This window comes from Ptychodera flava, chromosome 4, assembly GCF_041260155.1.
Source record: "Ptychodera flava strain L36383 chromosome 4, AS_Pfla_20210202, whole genome shotgun sequence".
In the NCBI taxonomy this organism is placed as follows: domain Eukaryota; kingdom Metazoa; phylum Hemichordata; class Enteropneusta; family Ptychoderidae; genus Ptychodera; species Ptychodera flava.
Genome location: NC_091931.1, coordinates 18311085 through 18321293, shown reverse-complemented (window position 1 = coordinate 18321293; position 10209 = coordinate 18311085).

Genomic DNA, 10209 nt, shown 5'->3' with positions numbered 1-10209 from the left:
AAATCGAAAAATTGTTAAACCGGTTTCCCTGAAACGAGCACAGAAAACTTTCACCACTTTTGTTTTTATTCCTCAAATCGTAATTCAACATTCATATTCAGGAAAGTATATAATTGTAAGTGACCCGCGCGTGCACCATGGTAAAAAAAAATCTGCCGTCTATTGCCATACATCTGTCGGGGTTTGGTGACTCGAAATTCAGTTTTAGATATGCGCAGTAGACCGTTTTCCCTGATTGGATGTCAAAACTGGTCAACGGTTGACAGCCTTAAAATTTGAAGTCATCGACCTCAGCTCATTCAAGGACAAGAGGGCTGAATGGAAGGACGATCCAGTTTACGTTTCACTGGAATGCCTCGGCTGACGCTCTGCCGGCTGTCGAACTTGGAGTTTCCATAATACAAATAGTGATCAGCAGTGAATCTACTTCTCACGTGACGGGCAGCAAGAATCCGTGAATAATTGGTACACAGCCCTGACGGTGTCGTGTTTCAGAACGACGAGATACCACCCATTTGTCGTCTGGGTTCAAGTGCACTATATATCCGCCAAGCTATGCAGCAAATATGTACAGGACCTCGACGAAGAAGAGACTGCTTTCAAGCCGCTCTCCTGAGATGTGTGGGGAAATGGTTTCTGTTGAAAGGATACTGCAGCTAGATGACTAAATTCCATATGAAGTTTCCCTACCACACACGCTGAACTCCGATAAGTTTATTTGTATTAAACCTGAGTATAATGCATCAGTGTCAAGTTCAGATCTTTACTTGCCAAATAAATACAATTATTAAAATCCTAACGTGTGGTACAATTACAGAATGATGTAATATTCCAACACCAAGCTATGCTTAAAAAAGTAACATTTGAAAAGAAAAAAGAAACTCTGTATAAACATACTCCGTACTTAGTAACATGGACAAGCAACGATTCCTTGATCCCTGGCCATCTTGGCCATCTATAACTGAAAAAGAGACCTGGTGGCCTCAAAATAAATGGATATGACGCCGTCAACATGACACAATGTTTCAATATTTGAAGTCTAAAATCAATAAAATGACTAATCATACTGTGAAGCTGCAATGCCCAACCCCTTGGTTTTTCTTGAGTACTTTATTGACATTGCCATGTACATCGTGATTGTCCTTCGGGTTCTTCGAGGTATTTTTAATTAAATCAATTTGCTTTTCAGATAAAAGTCAGCCTGATATACAACATGCCTGAAAGTTAACAATACTTTGATCCCTCATTTCTCAATCCCTGGGTCTTGCATTATTATTTCATTGTTGACAGTGGCGATTTATCATTTAACATCGTGTTTAATCTTTTGTTTTCGTTTGAAGGCTTATCAAGTCAATCGATTTGCTCTGAGATAAAGATCGGCAAGATTATACAACGTGCCCCTGTAACTATGACCGAAAATCCGCTAAGAAATATTTACAAAAAATAAATTATGTTGACTATTATAGTCGATGGTGTGCAAGGAGCGGAAGGGCAACTTGAAAGCCAACATGATAAATCTATCAACACAGAACATTTTGGAGCCAAGACGCCAGGTCATGTAATCCCTAATGTTGACTTACACTTAAATATGGAAAAATATCGGTATAGAACCACTCTTGTACAACCACATGGTCAGTTGAATAACAGATATCTTATATGGGTGACTCTTTTTTTGTTGCACAGTCCTTGACTTATTGCGAAATTGGTAAGCTTCGACAGCGTTCACGAAATCTCCGGTGGGGGCGAGAGATTCTAGAATTTTTTTCTCTCGTGCCAGAATGTGATGTAAATAACACATGGTCATTGATTATATTCGAGTACGACAATATAACGTCTTATTCGCCTTTTTATTTGGTCTATTACTGTGTGTCTCACAAAAAGTCACCTATTTCAAGAGGGACTATGTGTTCAACTAATAATATACATACTCTTTCTGTATTGTCTATTGTAGAAGTATAGAAAGGCGTACAACATTGACTGTTGGAACCAGGTACAGTCTGGCAACTTGACGCTCACTTGTGCAAAATACTGCAACTTGTTGTGTGTAGTCTGTAAACATAAATTACCGAACATTCTGCACTTGGTCACTGCACTGTAATCTTGATCACTATGTTCATACTTCTCTAACCCTTTCACAACCATGGTTTGACCACAGGCTACCCAGACAGTATTAATAAGCTCATTATTGAGTTTTTCTCACTGTTTTCTCTATCAGTTCCTCTCCTTTTCTTCATCACAGTCCCCTATGGATATAGGGACTGTGTCTTCATGCTCTGACTGATCGGAGTAAATAAACGGTTATATAATCTAACCTAGCCTCTTAACCCTTTATTCATTTTACATACATTACAAGGACGTTTATCTCTCATATACACACCTTGTAATTAATTAGTCAACACAACTAATTATGCTAATCCGTGGACTTATCAGGGATTTTACGGGTTGGTCAACATCAATGTTGACCAACTCTTGATAAGTCCACGGATTAGCATAATTAGTTGTGTTGACTAATTAATTAAAAGATGTGTATATGAGAGATAAACGTCCTTGTAATTGGTGTAAAATGAATAAAGGGTTTATAAGAGGCTAGGTTAGATTATATAACCGTTTATTTTATTTACTCCGATCATTCAGAGCATGAAGACACAGTCCCTATATCCATAGAGGGACTGTGATGAAGAAAAGGAGAGGAACTGATAGAGACAACAGTGAGAAAAACTCAATGACAAGCTTATTTTATTCTGTCTGGGTAGCCTGTGTTTTGACCCAAAGTCATTGTCATCAATAGTGATTGTGGAACCGTTCTTACGGACTTTGGGGTGGACGGGTTAAATAAGCAACCTGCTCTTGTCACAACAAAGTGGCTGAAGCAGTTTCACGTGATCTGTGTTATGATAACATTCATGGGTGTGAGAAAATTCCTGTTTTAAAATAAGTGTAAAATACAATAAATGCACGATTTCGAATGTCTTTATTTTTGGGTTACTCTTTGTTCAATATTGGTCCATTACGATACTTTCAATTAACAGCATTAATTTTCTCGAATCCCTCTTTCAGTCCCACGGTATTTTCAAGTTTCCCTAAATCACGGTCCCGGGCCGTGCCTATAAATATACCCAAATACATTTCAAGCTCCTTCCCCCCAGAAGTGTTTTTGAGCGCAGCCTTATGTTATTCTGACGTAAGAAAAGCCCAATTTTTGCACTTGTGAACAGTTTGAGTCTACAGTCTACGTGACGTTTATTTTTAGGCAAGTGATGGTAATGATCGCTATTCCGGTGTCAAGGTCAAATTTTTCGGAAGAAGAATTTAGAAAGTCCAGTGGGCAAATCACTTTGGGATATGATTACGATCGGGCATAGTTTACCATTCAAGTCTACACGGTCCCAGTAACTCGTTTCATATTTCAGTGGCGGTACCTTGGGTCCAAGTTGGTGGCATTGATAAAAGGGCTATTTATAGGACACGCCGTGGATTTGAGTTAGAGACACTGTGAGCATTTTTAATCTGCGATTACCGCTTTCGGAAAGGCAGTGATCTATACAGGATTTGCACAATTACAAAACCCCATGCAAACCCTGGTGTGGCCGTTTTCTGATGGTCAATGTGTTGCGTGTGCCGTTCTTCAATAAGGTCTTCTGTATTTCATTCACTGTGGTGCTGTTCAATTAGATATTACAGACCACTTCCCCATTTTTTGCGTTGTTGACCGCCTTGAACATGTCCTGAAATCAGAAAATCCAGTCCAAACTTTTGATTTAAAAAAGTACTCCTCTAGTAACTTCCTAGCTGACTTGAGTGCTGCATCATGGCAACCTGTTTATGACTGTGAGGACCCAAACAATGCCTATGCAGCTTTCTATGACGTTTTCCACACTATTTCGTCAAATCACCTCCATGCAAAATGTACCCGTCTTTCTAATTCGATCCGCAAACCATGGATTACTATAGGGCTTTCCAATTCAATATGGACGAAACATAAATTGTTTATAAATATGAAAAACAACCCCCAGAGCATGTATTATAAAACGAAGTACAAAGTGTACAGAAATATTTTGACAAAACTACTCAGGTCAGCTAAAAACCGTTAGTACTTGAATAGATTTCAGTGGGCCCAGGGTAATACAAACAAAACGTGGAAAGTTATCAATGAGGTACTGAACAAGACAACAAGCAAGTAGTTTCTAATAACCAAAATGGTAATGTCCTGACAAAGAGTTCCGATATTGCCGAAGAATTTAATGATTTTTTTACAAGTGTTGGATCCAAACTTGCATCTGATATAACCACTGTCGAGAATTTTGAAAAAGTATTTGGACGGTGATTATCCAAATTCTTTCTTTTTCCATCCAGTTTCAGAACGTGATGTTCTGAATGAAATCAAACTAATAGATCCACGGAAAGCTATTGGTATTGATGGAATTCATCCCCAGTTAGTTATAGATTCTGCTGATATAATCTCCCGTCCCATAGCCCATATTCTCAATTGCTCACTGAGCCGAGGTATATTTCCAGACCCATTAAAAATTGCCAAAGTAATTCCAATTTACAAAAAAGGCGCCGCTGATGAAGTCAGCAATTATCGTCCTATTTCTGTACTTCCAATCTTTAGTAAAATCATTGAGTCTCTAGTCAACAAACAAATTACAACATATCTTGAAAATAAACATGTCTTATCAAATAAACAATTTGGGTTTCGGAAAAAGTTCAGCACAAAGTTGGCCCTTGCAGACCTTGTTTCAGAAATAAGCAATGCTCTTGACAATGGGTTTCTTACATTCAGTATTTTCATAGACCTGAAAAAAGCTATCGACACCATGAATCATGGTATTTTATTACACAAATTACAGCATTATGGTATCAGAGGTGTCTCACTGGATTGGTTCCAGAGTTATTTATCAAATCGCAAACAGTCTGTTTCCATTGACGGATCTTCATCATCGTACAAGACAATGAATGGTGGTGTGCCCCAAGGTTCAATCATCGGCCCTATTCTATTTCTGATTTACATATGACATTTCCAATTCTACTGACTCTTTCCAGTTTAGGCTTTTCGCTGACGATACCAATTTATTCAAATCTCTTAATTGCAGCAATATTGATCACACCCAAACTAGCATAGATTTTCAAAAATTCCTCCGTTGGTGTACTGCAAATAAACTTACAAAATCTTGGTATTTTAGATATTTTTAGACTATGTAAACTTCATTCCTGCATATTTATTTTTGATTTGTTGCATGGCCATTTTGCCCATGATGTAAATCAATATTTAGATTCAATACCCCACGATTACCCAAACCGCTTTTCCAAACAAGAAAATTTTTATGTACCTAGAGTAAATCTTACACAAAGTAAACATGGCATAAAATACGCAGCTACCTACCACTGGAATTCGCTCCCATGCGATATCAAAAGTATTTCAAGTAGAAATGTATTTAAAAAAACGCTGAAAGCTTACCTTCTAGACCATTGATTAATATCTGTACGATTTTCTTGAACATGATATTTTTATACCTTCATTGTAAACATGTAAAAGAGCCTGAGATTTCACTTCAGTTGTCTCCTTTTGCACAGTAAATGTTTTACGTTTTCACCATGTACATACAAATTTGTCATCCAACACAGTTACGTATAACTATCTGTCTGTATATTTTTTGTTAGGGTCACCGACTCGACTAGTTCCCCGAGAACTATTTCTGTGACCCTCACCAGATTTAAGCTTATTTTTGTCTTCTCTTTCGCACATGTATAAATTTTGTCTAATATTTCTGGTGAAATAAAATTCACTTCACTTCACTTCTGCACAGACGATGACCTCAACGTCACAAGGTCACTGAGCAAAGTAAACAGAATGTTCACATCTGAATTTACTTCGTTCCATTCGACGTGTATATTTTCTTTGCGAACTATAAAAGTAGCGAGGCTTCTATTACATGTTTAATAAACACACACACCAATATGTCCAATATGCATGCGTGATGACGACTGAGAGGACATCGTCGGGAAATATTTGAGGAATGTAGACGTATCGCTTTAAGTGTCCTACAGTATGTTGACAGAAAACCTCTTCAGTGTAACTTTTCCGGTCTGCCTTTTCTGTGATACCTGCACAATTTACGGCGAAGCCCGAGGGTAAATATGGCCTTCGTTCGCTAAATATATATGAGCGGGTTTGCGCGCCAGTGTAACTTTTCCCGCCTGCCTTTTCTGTGATACCCGCACAATTTACGGCGAAGCCCGAGGGTAAATATGGCCTTCGTTCGCTAAATATATATGAGCGGGTTTGCGCGCCAGGGCCGGGTCAGCAATATGATGTATTTTTGACGGGGAAATGCCATATTTTGGTCGCTGATTCGTTCGTTGCGGCTGTGTGAAGCAGTGACGCTGCATACACGAAGACGAAAACACAAGTTAAGGCAGTATGCGCCTCTAAATCGACAGACTTAAACTTTTGCTAGCGTTTTCCGTAAGGAAACTTTAAACCGTCCCTTTCTAAATCAAGAATAAAAATATAGGGTCACCATGGCAAGCAAAATTTGTTTAAAGTACCAGAGAAACAATTTATCCAATAGTTACCGATACTTGAAATTCAAAATGGCTCCATTCCTGTGTTAACTCTGTTGGAAAACATAACATTTCCTATTTTTCACAAAAATAAGACGTTGAAAACTTTACTTACTTCGAGAGCTTCAAAATAAAGCCCCAACAAGTGCTGGACAAAAGAGTATTGTAAAAGTTTGAGAGTCCGAATATCTATCCCCAAGGCGCACTCCACTTTAAAACTGGGGTGTTTTAAGCCAGGTCAATTGAGTCGAACGCTTTGAATCGAGGGTTCAGATATGCTTTAACGCTAAATTTAACAAGTATGTCACCATAGGAAAGTCTCGTTTTGTCTTCTAATGTAGGTCGTTTTCTGTCAGATTTTAAGAAAGTTGTTTGTGTTTATGTGTACAAGCGAAGGGCATCTCCGCCACAGACATATATCATGATTCAAATGGCTGAACAAGACGTGCTGTGGTTCACTTCTGTGGGATCCCTTTTGCCATTGAAGAGGATTAACGTCAAACAAGTTACGTCTACGTGCATGAACCCATCGAATTCAGTCATACGGCCAGGGGTGAAATAATAGATCGTTTGTCCTGTGTGCTGAGCAGATGATGGTCAGTAACCTTTGCTAGCCAAGCTGCCATCTTGCATTTCAGCTGACCGTAAATCGCTCAATTAAAACGATTACAGAGCAACTTCCAAGACCCCGCACACCACTGTCAGATATTTTCCTGTTCACCGCGTGAGTCACTTGAAACGCACGGGCAAAAAATATATATCTCTTCAAGTTGCTCCGGGCAGATAAAGGCAAATCGCTAAAAGCTTTGGATTTTGTAAGAGTTAACTTTTTTCACAGCCTTGTGCACTTGGTAATATACAATTGTCAAATATATATATATATATATATATTATATATATATATATATATATATATATATATATATATATATACATATATGTATACAATATGTATCTATGTATGTATGTATGTATGTATGTATGTATGTATGTATGTATGTATGTATGTATGTATGTATGTATGTATGTATGTATGTATGTTGGCTGAATCCGCTTCTCTTGCACAATATAAGAGAGATGTCCATTTAACCGTTGTCGGCGAATGGAATGCACTGAACATGGGTCAACATGTCAACTTTGCCAAAAATTTAAGATAATTTCAATCATTGAACTGCATGTGACATGCATATGAATGTATACGTAAACAATAATGAAGAGCAAGCCATGGGAGAAACAGAATCCCTTGGTTCAAGAAGCGTTAATACACAGTCACAAAGAAAACGCCAGTTGAAATAATGGCACCTTGTCTGTTTCCATTCTAACTAGCCGAGCGGGAGACAATGTTCATTTTTCATATACAAGAGGTGATCAAGTCAATGAGGCTACCTATGACACCTAGCTCAAGTCACTTTTTTTAGTTGCTGTCAGTATTCTAAACCTCTACATGCATTTCAAGATCAAAACAACAACCGATATAATTCTATGAGAGTGTCGTCTCCTCTCGTTAGATCAAACTGACACACTGAACCGTCTGATTGTCATGTGAGAATGAAATCTCTTTCATCACGATTCAACCGTGCAGTTCCGCCCATTAATAGAAACACGTACGGAGCATCGAAAGGGTATTTTGAATGAAACGCTTATTGAACGATACAATTCGAAACACTATATAAACAAGCGAAATATCTTTCAATGTAAGGGTAGGGTTTAATTCGCATACCAGGTCGGATCTGCCCCGAGGGGCTCCGTACCATATTACTGACAAGTATTCTAAATGAGTTGTGTGTTAAAGTTTTCAAAAAATCGAAAGAGCGACCGGAAAATCTTTCAGTTGACAAGGTGCGAAATATTTGAGATTCTGATCAGTAATTTTCTCTGGTGGCTCAAAAAGAAAGTTGTTGTGACAATTCATTTGCAGATCTAAACAGGGCTTTTTCTTTGCTAAAAAGCTACCAAGATACTGATGTAAGCTGATAGAGTGCGGGGTTGCCGTTGATGTTTTTCTTGTCTCAATGTTGATGAAGATGGAAAGGACAGTTGAGCAGATGATAAAGGAGATAGCAACTACAACGATGACGATGATGATGACGATGATGATGATGATGATGATGATGATGATGATGATGATGAGGAGGAGGAGGAGGAGGAGGAGGAGGAGGAGGAGGAGAATGAGGACGACGATGGTGTTGATGTGATTTTTGTGAGGATATCGGCGGTAATTGCGATGGAAATTTTTGTTTAGTTTGTTGCTAAAACTGTTACTGTAACACTGAGACAAGTACTTTACAGACAGCAATAGAAACTTGAGCCATGTAACAGTACAATAGTGTTTTTCAAAGGTGACGAAACCTCAACACATGCCCTGCAGATTACGCATTGAAGAGCTTGTTTTTGCCGTCAGTCTACATTGACAGGGTGAGAGAAAAGACACCCTTATCGCCATTTTGTATTGACATTTATGAGAGCAGTACATTATCGTTGGTCCTTCGGATATTCTTTCAAACACCACTGAGAGCACAGGTGTTTTGCTTTCTCCGGGCCATCGAGGTATAATAATTCAAAATACCGTGACAAGGTGTTTACTTCACAGAATTTCGATGCAATTTTAATCTCCCCCGCACCCACACCATGACAGTTTCCAAACGTCTCAGGATATTGAGATCACTGCCCCTCGGTCCTGGATTGAGAATTTCACTCGCTCACCCGTGAAATGCCATTTGATTGGTTGTCCGAACTCCTGCTCAAACGCATTACTGTCAATGTTTATTAGGCTGCGCAAAAGCGCGGACAAAAAGTAATTTCGGAACCGTCCCGAAAAGCACGCACGGCACAGGTGTGCAGTCACTGGAGACTGTTTACCTGAACATTTCGACATCCTGGTGACCTGCTTCCAAAGGTCAGCTGACATTATAGCTTGACGAAAACAAACTCACGGGCCCAAACAATTGATTAATGAGAGAAGGGTCGAGGGATTGTCTGCGTGCCTTCTTGGTTCATTTCGGCCCTGGCAACGACAGCGAACAAAGTACATTACCGAACAGTTCAATCAAAATGTTTGCGAAATACGAGTCTCAGGTCGAGATTAGCGTCTCATAACAATATTCTCTGTCCTGATCCTAACTTTTTTTTCAGCTTTTCCACATCGCTGTACGTGATGTGAATTCGATCTTCGTTAGCAAACGATGTCTTCCGATCGAAAGAGCGTAAACAAAAGGCGGGGTTCTTTTTAATAGCGTGGTGGTGATATATGCACTTACTGAGAACTGTTTTCAACGATGAGACAGAAATTTAAAACAAGCTTCGGCTGCCACTGTGATTGGGAGTGTTAAGTGTGTTTTCCGTAAACCAATGGAGATATTGAGAAGGTCACTTTTGAAACCTTCCAGCAAAATGCATAGAATTCTTCACTGTCGGGAGCAGGGTGAGTCGAGGTCAACGAATCCATTAACATCGTGAATTATTAAGGGTTTCCTTTGTCCATCCTTTACCACTCAACATATGAAAAGAAGGGCGAGCTGGACAGTGGCGTCGGAGCGAACCACTCACCCTCTGAAGTAGCCACTATAGAAAATGTAGCATCGGAACGGAAACTATGAACGCATTCATCTAAATTCTTGGACACGGGAAAGAAAAAGCCTAGGTTAC